Source organism: Girardinichthys multiradiatus, chromosome 12, assembly GCF_021462225.1.
Source record: "Girardinichthys multiradiatus isolate DD_20200921_A chromosome 12, DD_fGirMul_XY1, whole genome shotgun sequence".
NCBI lineage: Eukaryota > Metazoa > Chordata > Actinopteri > Cyprinodontiformes > Goodeidae > Girardinichthys > Girardinichthys multiradiatus.
In genome coordinates this window covers 51,443,117-51,464,986 of record NC_061805.1, presented here as the reverse complement: position 1 = coordinate 51,464,986, position 21,870 = coordinate 51,443,117, and the positions used below count along the sequence as shown (strand labels likewise).

The 21,870-nt window shown below is 43.2% G+C and overlaps 1 pseudogene; it reads left to right on the top strand.

Moving 5' to 3' along the window:
• Positions 1–20,118: 20,118 nt before the first annotated feature.
• On the top strand, positions 20,119–20,995 carry LOC124877921 (annotated as a pseudogene).
• The last annotated feature ends 875 nt before the right edge of the window (positions 20,996–21,870 follow it).

Sequence of the window (21,870 nt, the reverse complement as noted above, 5' to 3'; positions counted from 1 at the left end):
GACCCTCTGCATGGAAAACACCGCTCTTCTGCTGAGCTTCAATCAGCATGTCCGATTACGAATCTGACGATCCCGCAGGTTCCTCGCAAGATCTCTTTCCGTGCCCTCGACCTCCTGTTGCTACTTATGCTAGAAGGAGCTCTTGTCTAGCTTCGCAGCACGTCACTCCCTCTCCTTCCTCTCAGCTCAGGGCAAGCGGAATAAATCCTGGGTCTGACCAAGATGCTTCTCAGCTCGCTGATATCCTCTCCCATGACTCCCCTCCACTTCCACCTCCTCCACCTCCTTCCACGGGAAAACGCCGCCACAACTTCCAACCCTCCTGCCAAGAAACGCCGGGGCTGCTCTTCATCCACTCTAACTTCAGCTATGTCTCTTCCCAGCCCGTCTACAGCCGCACTCGTCTCTCTCTCGGATCCTCCTGCTGCCTCATCCTCTTCAACTACAGCTGTCCCCGCTTCACTTATCTCATCAATGGACTTACTTCAACGTTCCATCACATCGCTCACTCATCACCTCATGGATTTATCCGCAGAACATGCCACGTCAGCTGTCCATCCGCACTCTGCCCCACCCGACGCTCAGTCTGTCGCTCAGCCCCTCCCCTCAGCTTTCACACTGGCTAATGCCTGGCCGGGCTCTCTGTTAGGTGAGACGTATTTGTTCCTTTTCTGCATTCTTCTGCATTCTTTCTAAATAAACATTTTATTTTATTTTTTTTTCCCCCTTCCTTACTTTTATCTCACTTTCAGGCAAACCTTACATCCCTTTTCATGCCAACATATCACCCAGACTTTGTTCTAAATTCCTTCAGGGTCAAATGATTAATTTAGTGTCTCTCATTTTACCTTCTCCTGAATTAGACCATCGCATCGCGACCTCTGAAGATGTCACAGCAGTTTTTAAATCCTCCGACCCCCGCCTCTCTAAAGATCTGTTTTGGAGAATTTGTGGCAGCTTTTGGCATCTTTAGAGATGTTATTTGTTCTGTATTCCCTGACAGAAGAATCGAGCTAGACACATACTTGGCCCTTATCACAGATTTGCACCTTAAATACGGACGTTCTCTCTTTTATCAATATCACAAAACATTCTCTGCTAAAGCCGCTTCCTTTTTGGCTCAGTCAGGAACTCGCCTTGACTGGTCTATCCTTAACATGGACATCCTTATCATGCTTACACAAGCTTCCTCATGCTTCTCCTGCGGTGAAATCGGTCATCAAAGTTCTCTCTGCCCCTCACTCCTGTTCTCCTCTGGCTCAGCTACTCATCCTCTCCCTTCCACTTCTTCATCCTTTCATCGCCATGATAGCAAAGGACGAAAAACCCAGGTTTTCAATAATTCCCCTATTTGTAATAACTTCAATGAAGGTGTGTGTTTGTTTCAATCAAGCTCTTTTCTTCTCTTGAACCATTTGTTTGCTGAATATTGGACCATTTGCACGATGCTGGACGCCATCAGGCCTCCTAGCGTTTTTGGCCCTTTTGTATCCAGGACATTGCGACTGATATGACGGGGCGCCCCAGTCTGACATCACAGGACGCTATATAGGAAGGCGCCCATTTTGACCATTCGCCTTCAGCTGGAGACCGTGACACGGTTACCAACATCTGAAGCATCACCTGGAGAAGAGTCCCGAGTGGATTCCATTTATTCTCTCTCATTGGTCAACGAAGAATTCAAAAGTTAAATTTCTGGAATAAGAAGGCCAGAAATTTCACTTTGCCGATCGAAGACGTGAGTTTTAACACGTAACTAAAAAAACACGGAGTTTCAAGGAGACGACTCGCCACCGTGTTTTGTCCTAGTCGACTGCTGCTGGTCAGATCATATTTTCCCTTTCGCCAAGGAGGCCAGAGGACGAAGATTAACCTGAAGTTAACTGTGGACGCACAGTAACTTCCAACTTCCACCCCATTCTCTCTCAACTCCGCTCAGAAGGAAGACAACGACAAGTAAAACCCATCCTTTATTTTATTTCTTTCTTAGAAAGTCTGGGCAGGATACAGGAGGTTTTAGTGCGATGAGATTTGCTATTTAATCTAATGTGTTCTGATTGATATGTGCATGTAACCTTTTTATTGAAACTTTCATGTGCCGTGTTGGATGTCTGGAGGCCGCTGCGCTCCTCAGCTTTGTGTGTGTTTTGCGGGGTTATTGAACACCTGAGAGTCAGCGCAGGTGCGCTGTGAAACTGGACTGTTAAAATAACTTCATGGTGAAATTCCATATTTTCTTTGTCGTCAACCTTACTGCTTGTTACCTTGCCGCCAAAAGTTTTATAACCCTTTGTCTGCTCAAGAGTTGGGGGAGGTTTTATGACTGAGTATAACTGAGTTACAGTTGGAGCTGCGCCCCACCCTCCACTCACCACCGCATCGCTTTGTCATATTATCATTTTTGCCATAACTGCTGGTTTGATCTCATACACACCCACTGCTGTTTTGCTTTATTTTGTTTAGTTAGATAAAACATTTGTGTAGAACTTTGCATGTTTGAGTAGGTGAAGATTATTAAATTGGAACAGCGAGTGTATCAGGCTGTGATTTAATAAATATTCACATAGATGGTAACAGAAGGCGTTTCTGGGTTAATTTGGTGTAAGAGTGATTCATCAGTCAAGATAAGGTTAAAAGTTCCACACGTTTCGGCAGAAATGGTCGATTAAACAGTGTGTCATGGAATTACATTTTGGACTTTGTGGGTTCTTGTTGATGGTTTATTTTGTAATTTAGATTCTCCTTATGGCTCTTTGTTTAGTTTATTTCTTAGGTTATCGTTTCTATGTTCCCCTCTAGTTTCTCTGTTTACTTTAGTTCATAGTTATTCTAGCTCTTTATTTCCTCCTCTGATTTATTCTCTTGCTTAGTTTGTGTTTTCTGTTTTAGTCCTTTCACCCATCCTCAGCCTTTGTATTTGTTTCACCTGTTCCTTGTCACACCTGTTCCCTGTTTCTTTGATTACCTGCCTTTTGTTCCCCTCTTTGTGCTGTGTGTATATGAGTTCTGTGTGCTTAGTTCCGGGCGGGTTCCTTGTGTCTGTTACTACCCCATTCCCTACCACGTCTATGCTTTGTTTAAGCTTCGCTTTCATCTTATGCTACGTTTTGCCAAGGTACCTGCAGTGTTTTGTTACGTTTTTGACCCTTTAAGAAATAAACTATGATGCGGCTACCGAGCTCTTGTCTGCACTTTGGTCCGACCCAAGATCCTCCCTCGACACAGTGACATCTCTGGTAATAGTTATCAATTATTACTGAGTATTTAACGGTTGTAATTATCAAAGGCGTTGAGCCACAATTACAACACCAGAAGACATCTCTGGTCTCGATTCATAAATGAGGATTTTGGTTAAGAAATACATTTTGTCAAATTATGATTTTTAATCACAATTATTGATCAGAATCAGAATCAGAATCAGAAAAGCTTTATTGCCAAGTACGTTTTTGGACATACAAGGAATTTGTTTTGGCGTAGTCGGTGCAATACAATACAAATTAAACAGTATAAACATATCTACAATATAATATAAATATATGTGCACAGTTTTAAGTGAGTGAGAGTAAATATAGAGCAGTATAAGATGCAAGAGCAATACAACAGTGCAGGTGATCATTGTGCAAGTATGGCAGGAGTCCAAGCTGAGCGTTAATGTAACTCATAGAGTTGCAGGTTACAGGTGTCCTGTCAGCAAAAAAAAGGGGAGTGGGGGGGTGGGGGTGGGGGAAAGGGAGAGTGTCAAGGTGGTTTCCGGGCTTTGTTAATCAGGCTGGTGGCATATGGGAAAAAACTGTTCTTGTGGCGTGAGGTTTTGGTCCGGATGGACCGCAGCCTCCTGCCAGAGGGGAGAGTTTCAAAGAGTCTGTGACCGGGGTGGGAGGGATCAGCCAGAATCTTCCCTGCCCGCTTCAGGGTCCTGGAGGTGTACAGTTCCTGGAGCGACAGTAGACTGCAGCCAATCACCTTCTCAGCAGACCGAATGACACGCTGCAGCCTGCCCTTATCCTTGGCTGTAGCAGCGGCGTACCAGATGGTGATGGAGGAGGTGAGGATGGACTCAATGATGGCTGTGTAGAAGTGCACCATAATAGTCTTTGGCAGGTTGAATTTCTTCAGCTGCCTCAGGAAGAACATCCTCTGCTGGGCTTTCTTGATGAGGGAGCTGATGTTTGGCTCCCACTTGAGATCCTGGGAGATGATGGTTCCCAGGAAGCGGAAAGATTCCACAGTGTCAATTGTGGAGTCACAGAGGGTGATGGGGGCAGGTGGTGCTGGGTTCTGCCTGAAGTCCACAACCATCTCCACTGTCTTTAGAGCGTTGAGCTCAAGGTTGTTCTGGCTGCACCAGTCCAACAGATGGTCCACCTCCCATCTGTATGCAGACTCGTCACCATCAGAGATGAGTCCGATCAGGGTGGTGTCATCCGCAAACTTCAGAAGCTTGACAGACTGGTGACTGGAGGTGCAGCTGTTGGTGTACAGGGAGAAGAGCAGAGGAGAAAGAACACAGCCTTGGGGGGAACCGGTGCTGATGGTCAGGGAGTCAGAGACGTGCTTCCCCAGCCTCACACTCTGCTTCCTGTCAGACAGGAAGTCAGTGATCCACCTGCAGGTGGAGTCGGGCACACTCAGCTGGGAGAGCTTCTCCTGTAGCAGAGCTGGGACGATGGTGTTGAAGGCAGAGCTGAAATCCACAAACAGGATCCTGGTGTAGGGTCCTGTGGAGTCCAGGTGCCGGAGGATGAAGTGAAGGGCTAGGTTGACTGCATCATCTACAGACCTGTTGGCTCTGTAGGCAAACTGCAGAGGGTCCAGGAGGGGGTCGGTGATGTCTTTTAGGTGTGAGAGCACAAGGCGCTCAAAGGACTTCATCACCACAGAGGTCAGGGCGACGGGTCTGAAGTCATTAAGCCCTGTGGTTCTTGGCTTCTTGGGAACAGGGACGATGGTGGAGGACTTGAAGCAGGCTGGCACATGACATGTCTCCAGTGAGGTGTTAAACATGTCTGTGAAGACTGGAGACAGCTGATCAGCGCAGTGCTTCAGGTTGGCTGGTGAGACAGAATCCGGAACAGCAGCTTTCCGGGGGTTCTGTCTCCTGAAGAGTTTGTTGACGTCCCTCTCCTGGATGGAAAGAGCCGTCCTCGGCGTGGGTAGGGGGCTGGTGGGGGGGAACTTCAGGGTGGGGGTTGGAGGTGCCAAGGCCCCTCTTGAGGTTGGGGAGGTGGGGGTGGTGGATTGTGGCTGCAGCTGTTGGGGGGTGTCGTGGGGGATGGTTGCAGGACTGTCCCTTTGTCTTTCAAAGCGGCAGTAGAACTCGTTCAGGTCATTGGCGAGGCGTTGGTCGTTGATGGAGTGGGGGGCTTTCGGCTTGTAGTTGGTGATTTGCTTGAGCCCTTTCCAGACAGACGCAGAGTCGTTGGCTGAGAACTGGTTTTGGAGCTTCTCAGAGTACAGTCGTTTGGCCTCTTTCACTGCCTTGCCAAACTTGTACTTTGCCTCTCTGTATATGTCTTTGTCCCCACTCCTGAAGGCCTCTTCCTTATCCAGTCTTAACCCTCTGAGTTTGGCTGTGAACCAGGGTTTATCATTGTTGTAACTCACCCTGGTGCATGATGGTACACAGCTGTCCTCACAGAAGCTGATGTAGGAAGTCACAGCCTCTGTGTACTCGTCCAGACTGTTGGTAGTAGTCCTGAACACATCCCAGTCTGTACAGCCTAAACACGCCTGGAGATTCTCCACAGCATCACTGCTCCACTTCCTTGTTGTCCTCACAACAGGTTTGCAGAGCTTTAGTTTCTGCCTGTATGCAGGAATCAGGTGGACCATGATGTGGTCGGATTGGCCCAGTGCAGCACGTGGGACGGCGTGATAAGCGTCTCTGATGGTGGTGTAACAGTGATCCAGAATGTTGTCCTCTCTGGTCGGACATTTTATAAACTGTCTATATTTGGGGAGTTCGTGGGTCAGATTACCTTTGTTAAAGTTGCCAACGACGATTACTAAGGAGTCCGGGTCGGTCCGCTCCACACTCAGTATCTGGTCGGCGAGCATGCGCTGTGCGACCTGCACGTTAGCTTGCGGCGGGATGTAAACACCGACCAGGCTGAACGAAGCGAACTCACGGGCGGAATAGAAAGGCTTACAGTTTATGATGAAGGATTCCAGGTCTGGAGAACAGTGCTGCTGAATCACTGTCACGTCGTTGCACCAACCGCTGTTGAGGTAAAAACAGATTCCTCCACCTTTCGCTTTGCCGGAGAGTTCCGTGTCTCTGTCCGCTCTGTAGAGCTGGAATCCTGCCAGCTGCAGCGCAGAGTCCGGTATTAATCCACACAGCCACGTCTCCGTGAAGCACAAAACTGCCGATGAATAAAAGTCCCTGTTTTTCCCCAACAGCAGTTGAGTTGTAGTTCCTCAATTTTGTTGGGAAGTGAGCACACGTTAGAAAGAAATATTCCAGGTAACGGTGTTCGTAGTCCACGCTGGCGAAGACGTACCAGCACCCCAGCCCATTTCCCTCTCTTCCGGCGTTTCACCGCGTGAACAAAGGTGAATGTCCAGAAATTCCAAAGCAATAGGCAGAAAAGTGGAAAATAACTCCTCTGGTGTAGTAGCCCTGATGTTCATGAGTTCTTCTCTGGTGAGAGAGCTCCGGGTACCATCACAGAAGACCATTTTAAAGCAAAAAACAAAACAAAACAATGCGCACCAACACGCCGAGGCGACCATCTGCGGCGCCATCTTGGATTAATCAACCAATAATCATAATTCTAACATATGGCGTTCCTTGACTGGCCTTAAAAAGACAGACATAAAATCACTGTTGCACAGAATAAACAATTGTGATCTCCGTTAACTAAACGTTTTATTGTGAGATTTTTGAGTTTGTGAATTAGGGGATATCTTGACTAGAGTTTGCTCAGTTCTGCTGCAGAGGATGAAATAATTTTTCAGAGGTGTTTGTTGTGGATGCAAGGTGAAAGTTGGTTTAACTTGGAACGTGGAAAATTTAAAGTTAATTTCCAGCCAGCCAGCCTGCTGGATCAGCTGCAGAAAATCAGCGCTGATAAACAGCAGACCTGCCCCCAGTGTCCGCTGGGCGTGATTACAGTTCTCCTGGGGTGGAACCTTGGCTCCTCCCCAGGAGAAACACCACAAACCATCTTTCCAAGGTTCTCAGGTAAACTGAACCAAAATGGACATGCATGTCGTCTATACTGTCTGATCATGAAAGGAGGACTTTTCCAACTGAGTTTCTATTCTAAAATAGGATCAGAGATCAACCTGATGTGCTCAATCATGTTTGAGGAGGTGAGTAGAGCCATGCTCTCCTTCAATGAACAATTTCAGGCCAACGCTGGTGATGTAAGCATCACCAGCTGCACCCAAAACCGATCATGCATCACTAGTTGGGTGGAGCTGGACATCACACTCGAAGACATGACTCTGGTGCACCCCATCTATATGTGCACATTAAACAAAGAGCTTTTTCTTGGTGGCCAGGACCTGCTGGACAGGCTGGCCCCACTCATTGACTGCCACCAGGACCAACTCTGGATCCAGGTAGAGGTGCCAAACCCACTGGGTGCAAGCATTGAACGATCTGTTGTGATCAACCAGATCACCAGCTTATAGGAGCCCAAAGAGCTTCTCAGGCCCTCGTCAGAGCCAGTCATGGGCACCTCTGGGACACAGCTGTCTTCTAGATTTGTATTGCCCATCAGCACGGGAAAAACTGAAGCTCATCTGGAAGACAACATCCAGGAGCGTCCATGTTTTCATGGAGAGCCTGACCCCCGCAGTCCGAGACCATTATTCAACCCTTTGCGAAGCTTTAAGGGAAGAATATTCTGTATACACGGACCGCCACACTTGGTGCTTTCACTATCCAGCAAAAGAAAAGCGAAGCACCCAGGGAGTATTACCGGCGCTTGAGAGCTGTTTACTTCCAAGGACGCAATGCGCCCGGCATTGAGGAGGAACATGCTTTTAAATCCCTGTTCCTCCACAACCTTCATGAAAATGTGTGATATGATGTTACTATGTATTGCAGAACCAAGACCATGAGCATGCAAGAGATCCACAAATATGCTCAGATGGCGTGGGAAACACGTGCTCGCCCGACCAAGAGACCAGAGGGCGTGGCTAGCGTTTTACGGATACATGCAGAAAGGAACAGTCTCTCAGATCCTGGTTATTTTTGCCTGCTACTAACCCTTTTCCACCAGTAGGGGCGTTAGGATCTGAGTTCTGGGTGGTCAGGTGTATCGCATGAGTGTCATCAGCTGGAGCACTATAAGAAGGAGGCAAGCCAGTACTTCGATGCCTGAGTGTTTTGCCTCCTCGTGGTATTCAGCCTGGCCAATTTCATGATTTTGTGAAGTTTTTGATCTTCTGTGAAGACTCTGTTTATTCCCTTGACTAATGGTCTTATCTGTCTCAGGTTACCAAAGCCTAGTTCCTAAGAGGTCTCTGAAAGACTTCTAACAGTTTATGGATTCTGGATTCTTGCTCTTCTACCCGCTGGCTGCCGAATCAGATGTTTGCTTCATAGCTCCAGGCGAACCCTGTCCACCCTCCGAATGTCCTCTCAGGACCACCTTGATCCAACATTGCAGTGTTGCTCACAGACGTTCCAGGATCATAACCTCTCTCCCTGGCGGACCTAACTCAACCGGACGTACGCTCTCAAATAGAGCACATTGTTAAGGTTTCTTTGGTGGTGTCTTACCTGCATTCGCTTTTCTCTTGCAGGCGCTCAGCATCCTCGGTTTCCAGTACCTGGTTCTGCAAATAAAACTTCTTAAACGCTTCTCTGTTTAGTTGTGTTTTTCTGCATGTGGGTCAAGTTGGCCATTAACGTTATGACACAGTCTTGCGTTGGAAGATCAGGAAATGCCTTCAACCAGAACCCATGTGAAGAACAGGTTCAGGGAACAATGTAGGTTTGGTCAGCTGGACTGGGGGGGGTGGTACTGAATACAAACCACAGTCAAAGTTGCCGGACCACTTCCGGTCAAACAGACCATCACGTGAAGCCTAAAGGTAAAACTGATGGAAAAGGGTGGAGCCGAGGAGAAACACCACAAACCATCTTTCCAAGGTTCTCAGGTAAACTGAACCAAAATGGACATGCACGTCGTCTATACTGTCTGATCATGAATGGAGGACGTTTCCAACTGAGTTTCTATTCTAAAATAGGATCAGAGATCAACCTGATGTGCTCAGTCATGTTTGAGGAGGTGAGTAGAGCCATGCTCTCCTTCAATGAACCATTTCAGGTCGACACTTGTGATTTAAGCATCACCAGCCGCACCCAAAACCGATCATGCATCACTAGTTGGGTGGAGCTGGACATCACACTCGAAGACATGACTCTGGTGCACCCCATCTATATGTGCACATTAAACAAAGAGCTTTTTCTTGGTGGCCAGGACCTGCTGGACAGGCTGGTCCCACTCATTGACTGCCACCAGGACCAACTCTGGATCCAGGTAGAGGTGCCAAACCCACTGGATGCAAGCATCGAACGATCCGTTGTGATCACCTGTGATGGAAATTCTTGCAGTAAGCATTCCACAGTGTATGACATTTGGGTTACCTCACTCCTCTGAACATCTGTGTTAGTGAAGGAAGCTGTAAAAGCCATTATCAGAAGTTTAATGGTTAAAACCCACAGTTAGGATGATGTGTTGGGAAGGACAGATGGGTTCCTAGATAACTTTGTCACCTCTGAACCCGAGAAGGGTCTAGGGTCGTAAAACACAGACTCTTTGAAGTTGAGATAACACTGTCATGTTCTGGTATAAATAATGTGTGTAAATGGCATTCGGAGCTCTGCTCAACTGGCTTGCTCGGTGACAGAGTCATTCAAACGCTGAATGCCTTTGAATACAACTTATAAAGACAAAGTCTGGATTTTCTCTTGTTATGAGTCAACTTCTACCCACTTTGATAAGAAAATTCCACAACCATTTTGGCGTCATGAACAGAATCTAACGTGCCAGAGGAGATTGCAGGAGGGGGACATGGACGCCTGGCCTGCCTGGAGACGTTGTCCTCAGTCCACCTCCATTTTACGGAGGGGAATTCTGGTGCCCGCCTGCGGCTTCTGGCCAATTGGATCCGAACTATTTGTCTTCAAATATATCTGGGTGAGAAGTTGCTCTGTATGATATAATGTATATTATTATTTTTATTACACATTAACCATCATCTCCTAACTAATTAATTAGGTTCCAGAGTTGCGAGAGGGAGGACATCAGCTGAGGGCCCGGTTACCCTGCAAAGGAATTGCAGGGAGGTTCTCATTGGTAACAATGGGATAAAGCAGAACACATGGTTTTGCGGGTGGTTTTTAGCAATTTTCTACACCTCATAAAGGAGAAAAGCCAGACGGAAGACGTGCCGCTGAACGGGTAAAAAAAAAAATGGTTCCGGAACCTTGAGGCATCAGGGGTGTCTCCTTCTTCATACTCTGATTTATAAAATTATGAAAGGAAAAAGTGGGGATGATTGTGTTAAATGTGCTTTAATTTGGAAGATAACATTGGTTTTTTACAGAGTGGAAGTTTAAGTGTAAATGAGTAAAAAAAAAAAAAAAAAAAAGTTAAAACTTTCCTGAAGGACGTTTCGTTTGTCTTAAATATTGCGATCAGTCGGAAAAGAAGGTAAAAGTGAAAAGGGACATTAGAGATGCGAAAAGAAAGTTGTCTTAGAAAGGAGTATAGTTCATGTTGTGAAAGGAAGTGACAGGCAGGTGGACAACTGACTGACTGACTGATAATATTTCTTTGTGCAAAATCTGAAACTATACTAAACTTTTTCTTCTGCCTCTCTCACACACAAATACACACATATACGGGATTTGAGTTCAACATCTGCGTTTTTGAGTCTGGATTTTAGAAACCTGCCCTTCTCCATGGCTACTCCGCCAGAGACGCTTCTCCAGCACGGCCTGAAAGAGAGAGATCTGCCTTCCTGTCTGCCTGCTTGTTGCAAATCGCAGTGTGAGTTTCCACCAAAACGAAACTCAGAAGAAGTCTGGCCCGAACCCACTGAGATGGACAACGATCCATGCTGCTGCAGAGCCAGAAGAGTGATACACTGGATTTATATTGAAAGCACATCTTATGCGGGCAGAAGAGAAACCGGAGCAAAGTTTCTTCTTTCTCCCTCCTGGAGAAGTTAAAGTGGACAAAGAATGATTGAATGTCCCACCAACAGACCAGGGAAGGGCCTGGTTGTTTTTTGGACTGATAAAGGACTGTGTGACAGTCTGACTCTGGAGCGATTTAGAAACTGATGGGGGTAACGTACAAACACACACACATTTGCATAAATCTTTTCCTATTTTCTGCAATGAAGAATGCTTATTAACCGCTGCTCATGTGACGCTTGCTTGACGTTGACAGATACAGCGGTTTAAAATATTATTTTAGGGTTAGAAAAGTATCTTTAAAAGGGTTATAACTTAGCTCATTTGATACTTTCCAGTTAATTCTTTTAGAGAAACAAGTTCTCTTTCGTCGTGGAATATTCAGGGTCAATTATTCTAGTTATTAAAAGTTATTAAAATGCAGAGGAAGTTACAACATCTCCAAAACTCAGTAGTAACCAAGTGTTTCTATGTTATTCTCAGGACAGATCACATGAAGGAGTATTTTTAAAACCCAGCGCATGTGTAAAACCTGATGGGTTTCTCCTTCGGGTATTATTTTCTGTTGTCAGAGTTTGTATTCCATAAATCTAATGGGTAGAGACCTCATTAAAACAGGCTTAGTTCTACTGCAGATGGTCTTCATACAGTCTCTGACACAGTACTTACAGTTTGGTGCAGTTTTTGTCCGCAAGTGTTAACTGACGCTTATGGAAAGTACAAATTCATTGTTTTTCACAGCAGCTGCTGGGAAGAGGTTATATTAGGTTTTTTCTTCCCTCTTCTGATTCATGCAGCGTGTTGATTTATACTGTACCTTATATCAGGTCCTGACAAAAACTATGAAAGGTTTGGTTCTGCAGTTTCCTTTTTTCTCCCTTTGGAGAAGGAAAGGAAACCTAATCAGTTCTGTGCTGCACAGAAATATTAAAACACTTGTTGTTTTCTAAGATATCACCAGCTAAAACTTTTAAAACTTTGAGAGTAATTGGTTTTGTTAAACACATTTTCCTTGGTAAAACTAACCTTTAAAATGAGAATGAAAAATGGGGTTATTTAGAAAGAATCTGATTGGACAGTGGTACCACACACAAATTAAACTAATCTCATGTTTCCTAAAAGACTCTGCTTGAAAAGGCCTTCAGAACCGTGGAGTTATTTTCCACCACAGTACCACGTTTTTTAAGCATGCTTTTTCTTTATTTTAAAACAGATCTGTGTTTTTGTTTGTTTTGTTTTTGGCTTTTTAGCATAATGTTTGTCTGAAGCTTCTTATGAACTGTGTTAGAAGCAAATATGATCTGAGGTAAATTAGGAGCTGTGAACTAATAATTTTAAATCTGATTATTGTCCAAGCAGAAATAATATGTTTAGCCAATCCTTCAATCTCTGCAGAAAGTTAACACCATTGTTCAATGCAGTAGTACTCAACTTGTGGTTCCTGGACTCCTGAAGCCCATAAGCCATAGATTTTGGGTCCATAAAATTATAATATTTAATTAAAGGTAGACCGATTACCTATTAAAATAGATCTAAGCCAATGATGAGTTCCAGTCATTTGGTGGCTTTGAAATGCAATAATACTCAAAATATCTACTCTGGGGACACAGATTGGGGTTGAAGAGTTTAGTTTTGGAACGAAGGTTAGGATGTTTATAACAGAATCAAGACAAGTAAAATCCTTCATTTTAGGAAAAGAAAAGAAATAAAGGCTCCTTGTTTAATTTCTTAGGGTTTAAAGATTAAAAGAATACATAGGAGTAGAAAGGTACACAAGGTGATTTCAGATTACTAAGAGATAAAATATTGGAACATTTATCAGCATTTGGATTATTAAAGAGGGGTTCTAGTAATTTTTCTAATGTTTCTCCCCAACTCTCAAAATTTAAATAGGCCAAATTAAAGAAAATGATGTTTGTTCTTTTTGAAACACTATGTGGAAAAAAGTCCAGTTTGGAGACAAGCTTCTTATCTTAATTTCTGATTAAGTCAAACAGTGCAGTTTTGTTTAGTTTGGGTATACCATAAAAATGTCAATGCCGACTTTTCTAATTTCCCCTCGGGGATCAATAAAGTATCTTTGAATTTGAATTGAATCAAAATACTTCTTTGCATTTAACCTGAGCAGAGAAATTCTGCAATACAGCTGCGATCAAATTGAGCCAAACAAAAAGAGAACTATAACAATAACTCTCAGGATTGTAGTTATTATTATAGAGTTACAGTACAAAGAATTGGCAAAAGGTTTCAGCATCAGTAAATTTGGATTCATTTAAGAGAAAACTGTTACTGTGCTTCTAAATACTTTGAGATCTATTTGGACTATGTGCACTGATTTTTAAAAAAGGATCCTGAAGATTGTCATAACAAAATTGATCAATTACAGCATTAAAAGATATGGCTGAGAAAACATATTCTGAAAAGAGATTGTTAAAAATTTCTTTTAATTCTTGAAGCTTCAAATTTGTTCATTTGTTTCTCTTTGATGTTTTGTCTTTGTTTTGTTGGAATGAATGTTTGTTTATATGTTGCATGAAACAATAATCCATGTTTAGAATAATGTTTCTAAATCCCAGATTGATTAAAACTTTGAGTTTTCAGGAGAGTTAAGAAGCAGCTTGTTTCTGAGGTAGGAGCATGTTAACAGCTTTGCAGTTTAAGGTTCACTAAGATGGGTTGGAATGAAGAAACTGTGGTCCCGCCCATAGGCTGCCAATCAGAGGTTAGTTCTGCCTGACTCCGCCCACCTACCAGGTTGGTTCACACCTTTGCTCCCATGGTAACGCTCAGCACCTCCCTTCCTGAGTTTTAACACTGTTTAAGAGACAATAGAATCAAAATGCTTGTAGTGATTGTTGCCTTAATAACATGTTTTTTTTTTATGTAGGATGACTTTTAGATTTATGTGTTTTACTATTAAAAGGTTAATGAAATAGTTTAAACTAGTTTGAAGAATTAGTTTTGCATGCAGAATCATTGGTAATTTATTAGATTGAAAGTTTTCCCTGGTGCCATTAAGCTAGCTGACAGTTCAAGATATGCAAAAGTAAGGAATATATTTTTGATAAAGAATCAGTCATGACTTTATACTTGGTGGGAATTATTTATTAGATTTGAATTTGTAGGGTTTATGCATCTTAATTACATTAGATGTCCATTAATCTAATACTCATCTTCATACAAGACAAATCAGGATGATATGTGACTTATTTCTAAGTGAGACATTGATGAACTGAATAACTAAAGTTGTGTTTTGTTGTTAATGGAACTGAATTGCACTTAAAAACATCTGGATTTTCTTTATGTCGCTTTCATTAAATTCATAGTGACACATAGTTATGTCAGAATTAATCTCTGGTTCTAGGTTATGCGATCTTGGTTACTAGAAAATGTTTGTACAAACTTTTTGCTGGATTGTCGCATGGGTTGGACCCTGTGCCAGGAGAGAGGAATGTCAGAATAAAGTAACATGGGGTTCCAAAAGTTTTAGCACTCATGGGAAAAAGGGTAGCTCAGATCTCCAGTGAGGACTTAGTGACAATGCGAGAGAGACGTTGTACTTTGTTTATATAAATGGTGCATAGCTCCCTAAGACCACATTCTGAAAACCTCTCTGAAAGTATGGTGTTGATTCTTTTGTGAAATTTTACATCTCTACAGATTAGACCATTTTTGAAATTCTCTTTGGGTATTCTGAAACTATGAAATGTTGACCTGTAATCAGACCTTCCTCAAACATCATGTCACGTTTTTGATATTCAGAATATTTAGCTGATGGTCACTGCTAGTATATCAGGTGAAGTCAGAAGATCAATTCTTTTGATTTTGTTGGATGTTTTGATGAATTTCATATAGTTAAGCACTTAGGGTTGAGAATGGGACTTTGAATTGAAAATTAGCCAAATGTTGTGAAGGCTCTACCTATTGTTCTCACTTATATGAGATTGAGACAAAGGACACAGGCAAATCTCAGTCCTTTTGAAGTGCTGCGTGGCAGGTCTCCTATTTTGGACATGGGGATATTGCCAAGATCATTTTCTTCCACATCTTTGTGTGAAGATAGGATGTTGTTTTACTGTCAAAACCTGTCCACTGTGTTTTCTCAAGTTTCACAGACGGTGAAGGCTGCATTACCAGAAACAGCCACTTCCACCCTCCAGTCCTTTATTCCTGGCGACTGGATTCTGGTCAGAGAATTTAGGAGAAAACACAGGAAGTCCAGGGCTGGAATGGCCCATATCAGATCCTACTAGACACCCAGGAAAGTTGCAGGAAAGCTCTCCAGCTTCATCTGGCTTCCAGGACACAAGTCATCTTCCAACTGGATCATCCACGGCCTGAAAGGTGTGAGGACAGCGGACCACCACAAGACAAAGAACTGTAAGCTGATCACTGGCGAGTGATTGAAGAGGTGGTTGAAGAACACTGTTCTTACAAGGGCACAATAATCCCTTGGGCAGTGCCATGTTATTTCAGAATCTACTTAAGGCCATCACATTGCCTGAAAGTTAGAAATCATAAGGTAATTTGCCTCACTGCACACACACCACAGTGAGAGACACATAGGAAACATACAGGGAAGACCTCTACACATTTACACATAACCTTTCTCTGGATGATGGACTGGTGACGTCTGCAACAGAGAGACAGTCAAACATGCGCCATGATGCTTATTCTCCTTAACTTCTTAACATTTGGTGGCTACTAGGGGCTCCTTTGCCTGGACAACGAGGGTCAGCCAAATTCTTTTCTCCCACTTTGACAGTGAAACTGACTCTGAGGAGGAAATCTCGGATGCTTTTATCTAACTTTCATGGTTATTGCTTGATATTTATCATTATGGTATTATTACAAGTTTGAATGTGTTCATTTCCACTGTTGTTTAGTTGGACTATGGAAGCTTAACTTCCAGCAGGTTAGAGTTCCTGTTTCTAAATATATTTCTAGAGGAGCTTCCTACGACCGCCCACCTGTACCAGACTGGTAACACGGCAGCTTGAAGCGCAGAAGAAACTCAGGAGAGGCAGCAGGATTTTTTTTGTTTTTGTTTTTTAAGTTGTGTTTATAATTTGTTTTCTTTGAAAAAAAAACTGTTTGCTTTCAGTACCAGAAGAAAGGACATTCCACTTCAAGGTCACGATGGAGCTATATGGAAGATGGTTTGTTCTGATGCTAATGATTGGTATTGCAAGTATTTTTATAACTCTTGTGTTCATTTTGGGAAAGGTACAGCAAAGACAATGTGTGGTTAATCTGACTAATAATACTCATCAGCGAATTCAAAGAGAGATTCATCACTTTTCTGACTATTATGATCATACTGATGATGTTTGGTGGCAACTGATGCATCAAAACTGTGAGGAATTATAGTGTAAGAAAAAGCAGACATTTTTTCTAGTGAGACTAATTTAACGTGTGCGTCTACAGGAACTCTTTATAGAATTCGGGGTAATAGAAATCCGATTAAAGATTCAGATATTTGTATTACACAGGAGGAAAGTACACCTTATTTCCTTGGGAAGACAGTAGGTTGCGAAGCTATTATATCTGTTTTATGTGCTTTAATCAACAGACATAAATTTGAGTCATGTCCTATCAGAACTGATCCTTATACTATTTCAGAATCTTTGGCTCCAGATCCCTTTGTGTTAACATTTAATCTTACAGCTTTACCGGATGGAGGTTAGTTGTATGGCCAGGCAGGTAAATTAACCAGGGTTTTTGTTACTTTTCCTTTATGAGATGGGTACTCATGTCCTCAGAACATGGGTTGGATGTGTGGAAATAGATCATATCTGTATCTGCCTGCTACTTGGTCTGGAGTATGTTATCTAGCTCACTTACTACCTACAGTCACAACTTGTAATTCAATCAGCCTATGCTATTAGAACGATGAGTTTGCAAATAGAATGGCTTTGGATTATCTGTTAGCTGAGAGGGGTGATGGTTTTGAAGAATTTTCCTTTAGTTGTGAGTATCTTGTAATCAGAAGAAGGGAGTGTGATGGAAATTCTTGCAGTAGGCATTCCACAGTGTATGACCTTTGGGTTACCTCACTCCTCTGAACATCTGTGTTAGTGAAGGAAGCTGTAAAAGCCATTATCAGAAGTTTAATGGTTAAAACCCACAGTTAGGATGATGTGTTGGGAAGGAAGGATGGGTTCCTAGATAACTTTGTCACCTCTGAACCCGAGAAGGGTCTAGGGTCGTAAAACACAGACTCTTTGAAGTTGAGACAACACTGTCATGTTCTGGTATAAATACTGTGTGTAAATGGCGTTCGGAGCTCTGCTCAACTGACTTGCTCGGTGACAGAGTCATTCAAACGCTGAATGCCTTTGAATAAAACTTATAAAGACAAAGTCTGGATTTTCTCTTGTTATGAGTCAACTTCTACCCACTTTGATAAGAAAATTCCACAACAAACCAGATCACCAGCTTATAGGAGCCCAAAGAGCCTCTCAGGCCCTTGTCAGAGTCAGTCATGGGCACCTCTGGGACACAGTTGCACCCAGCAACCCAGAAAACTCCTCCCAGATGCACTCATGCATCCTTTCTTTGCTCTTTAAAGAACCCAGGTGTGAAAACTTACAACCCAAAGTGTTGGAAGGTGTACACCTGGAATCCATGTTCATACCAGAAATGCTTCTAGCATTCTGGCTGGAAAATTCATCAACCAGTAGAGAGCTGTATGACCGCTTGTGCCAAAAAGACCCCCTTTTAACTGAGGCACAACACAGCCACACACTCCTTTTAGCAGACGGGCTACGCCCTCTCCTTAAGACAGCCAGAGTGTGCACTTCCAATGTGCAGATTGGCATCAGACAGCCCTCCCAAGCTTTCAGCATTGTTCCAACAGACCAAAGAGGGGTCACGTTCTCCTGCGCCCATTACTCTCCTGTAGGATGCCGTAGGAGCTACAAAGCCACACTCCACACCCTCCAACAGATGGCGCACTGGCCTCCAACGTCTCACGACACCCAGGTCTACATCAAATGATGTTTAACCTGCCGCCAGTTTCAGCCATCCCAGCCAACCAGTCAACCTCCGCTTCAGCGAAGGGGGATTACATTACCTTGGTTCCACCTTCAGACCAACTGGGTAGAACCAGCTCCAAAATTAACAGGAGGTAACAAATTCCTCCTAACTGTGACATGCAGCTTCATCAAGTGGGTTGGATGCTTGTCAGAAAAGGTTGACACCATCATCCCAGCTGCTGCGCTTTTGCTGAACCAGATGAAGTCCTACATCAAACTCTCCTCCCCAAGAACAGAGCTTGTCTCAATGTCCGGGAAAGGAGAGACTAGTGCATAGGACTAGTTAAATAGGTGCATGTTTCATTAACTCACACTAACATGCACTAATCACTAACAACTTTCTTCAACAGAAACAGTTAAACATATAACTACCTTCTAGGACACAGTCTTAAACTGTAAGTTGACACGATAATTTTCCATAACACTGTATGCACAGCAGACCTCACAAAAGTGTTTAAGAATGATGTAATCGACACATGCTGCCAGACATTTCATGCAAAATCTTATTAAAGGAGGCTGGTTCATCTGTAGACAGTCCCACCGAGGCACAGATATCCACTGGCCCAGTTCTGCTGAACTTAGTAGAGAAAATCCTAAGTCCACCACAGCAGACACCTTGCAACCTCCACAAACACACCTGGCTTATAGCCTAGGTACTGCAATTAATTTATTCTTTTGCTCCCTCTTTTCACATCTAGATAGTTTAGAGACATATTAAAACCCATCATCATTTGGAAGAGCTAATGGTTTAAGCCTAAACCTGTTTTAACCATTCGTTTTTTTTAAGATTACACACCGCATACAGGCAGGTTAAGCGTTTACAGGTCAGGATTGAGTCCCTCACATTCATTCCCCCACGGTTCAGAGCACCACCTTTGCCAATGACACAGCCAGGGTCCAGTGCCTAATGGAAGTTGGTTGGTCGAATAAGCTATGAACCATGATTTTGTTTTTGTTTGTTTTTGTTTTGCACTATATATATATATATATATATATATATATATATATATATATATATATATATATATACACATATATATGGTATCTTTTATTGTTGTTTCATTTTGTCTCAGGGTTACCAAAGTTGATGACCAAGGAATGTAATGATGATATGAATGTATTTTTGCCATAACTGCTGGTTGATTCCATACACACCCACTGCTGTTTTGCTTTATTTTGTTAAGTTAGATATTTTACCCTTTTGTGTAGAGTTTTGCATGTTTGAGTAGGTGAAGATTATTAAATCGGAAGAGCGAGTGTATCAGGATATGATTTAATAAATATTCACATAGATGATAACAGAAGGCGTTCTGTGTTTATTTTGTGCAAGAGTGATTCGTCAGTCAAGATAAGGTTGAAGTTCCATACGTTTCGGTAGAAACGGTTGATTAAACAGTGACATCTCTGGTAATAGTTATTAATTATTACTGAGTATTTAACAGTTGTAATTATCAAAGGCGTTGAGCCACAATTACAACACCAGAAGACATCTCTGGTCTCGATTCATAAATGACGATTTTGGTTAAGAAATTCATTTTGTCAAATTATGATTTTTAATTATAATTATTGATAAAGATTAATCAACCAATAATCATAATTCTAACATCTTCATATTTGCAACTTCTGCAAAGACGCCCACCCAAAGTCCGTTTGCCCCCGCCGTTCATCCCTCAGCAGGACTCGTTGTGGTTCCAGATGTTAATTTCTGGACTCCTGTCATAATTCCCCATCTAGCTGCCATCCTTCAATCTCACCCAGACCATTCTTTCGTTAACGTCTTCATCACTGGTCTCTCCCAAGGCTTTTTCATTGGTGTCCCTCTCCTCCCCACTTCCTCTTTCATTTGCGCAAACCTGCAGTCAGCACTCACCAGAAATTGTAGCTCAGCTTCTCGAAAAGGAGATTTCTAAAGGCTATATGATAGGACCTTTTAAATCTCCTCCTTTCCCTTTCTTCCGTATTAGTCCCTTAGGAGTAGCTACCAGAAAATATTCAGGAAAAAAGCGCCTTATTATTGATCTATCAGCTCCTCATTCCAGTCCTCATTTCAGTATTAACTCCATCATTACCAAGCCCCCATTTTCCTTGTATTATGCTACGGTAATTTCATGCCATATCACTTATAAAAACCGTGAGGCGTGGAGCCTGGCTCTCCAAAGCAGATATTACCGATGCGTTTAAAGTCATGCCGGTGCACCCTTCTCAATGGCACCTCCTCGGCGTCAAATGGGATCGCCGTTTCTTCTTTGCTGTCAGGCTCACTTTCGGCTGCAGAAGTAGCCCCTGCCTCCTCAACAAGCTGTCTGAGGCTCTTTGCTTGATTCTCCTTAATGTTTACAAACTCCCTTCCGTTCTTCATCTGCTGGATGATTTTCTCCTCATCGATCCCCCCTCACCCCACCCCAGCCCCTTTCTTTCTAAGCTGATCCACTTATTTCAGCAAGTTGGTGTTCCCCTGTCTGAAGAGAAAACTGCAAGTCCAGCCAACAAGCTCGAGTTCCTAGGCATCTCCCTCGATTCAGTCGCCATGGTAGCTTCTCTGCCTGAAGATAAGCTGTCCCGCATTCACAAAGTCTCTCAGTCCTTTCTCTCCGCCCCAGTCATCTCCAAACGTCAACTTCTGTCCCTCCTGGGTCATCTGAATTTCGCTATGCGTATAATTCCCCAAGGTCGATCCTTCATTTCTCGCCTTTTGGATCTGGCTTATTTCGTCCCCTCCCTGCTTGATTTGGTCTCTTTAGATGAAGGCTGCTGCTCTGACCTGTCTTTCTGGTCCTCTCTTCTGCAGAATTAGAACGGTATATCTTTCTTCTATGATGATGTCATCACTTTAGCAGATCCTATCCAGTTTTTCACAGACGCAGTTCCGTCCGTGGGTTTTGGGGGTTTTCTTCAGGGTGCATAGTTCACTGGCATCTGGCCACCTTCTTTTCCCCAATCCGAATCATCAGCCTTTTAAGAGATAATCCCCATCACTATCGCATGCTGCACCTGGGGCAATCAATGGAGAAGAAAACGCATAACCGTTTTTTGCGACAACGAGGCAGTAGTAGAAGTAATAAATAAAGGCCGCTCCTTTTCTAAGTCAATCATGCCCTTCATGCACCGCATCACTTGGCAAGCCGTAATTCACAATTTCATCATTACTGCCCGCCATATTCCCGGTCATCATAACTCACTTACCGATGCTCTTTCTCGTTCTAAATTCCAGGTCTTCTGTTGTCTTTGCCCTTCAGCCAATGTCCATCCAATTCAGATACCACCTCTCGAAGACCTGACACTCGACTAAACTCATCCCTCATTCCCTTACTCCATTCAGCTAATTATTATTGTAATTCAGGCTTAGTTCCCTCCACTCTCAGGTCTTATTTGTTTGCTTGGCAAACTTTTTCAGAATTCTGCATCGCTCATAATACTCCTCTTTACCCTGCATTCCTACCGTCTTTGCTTTTATGACTTATTGCTTCGATGCCCGGCATTTCAAACTCCCTTACATTAAGAGTTTATTAGCCGGCATAAATTTCTTTTCAAAAGGCCATCTCTTCAAAACCGCTCCAAGCCTTTTTTCAAATCATTCCATCAAACTTTTACTCTAAGGTCTTAAAAATCATAGCATTCCTGAGCCAGATTCTAGGAAACCTATCACTTTTTCCATCTTAAAAGATCTCC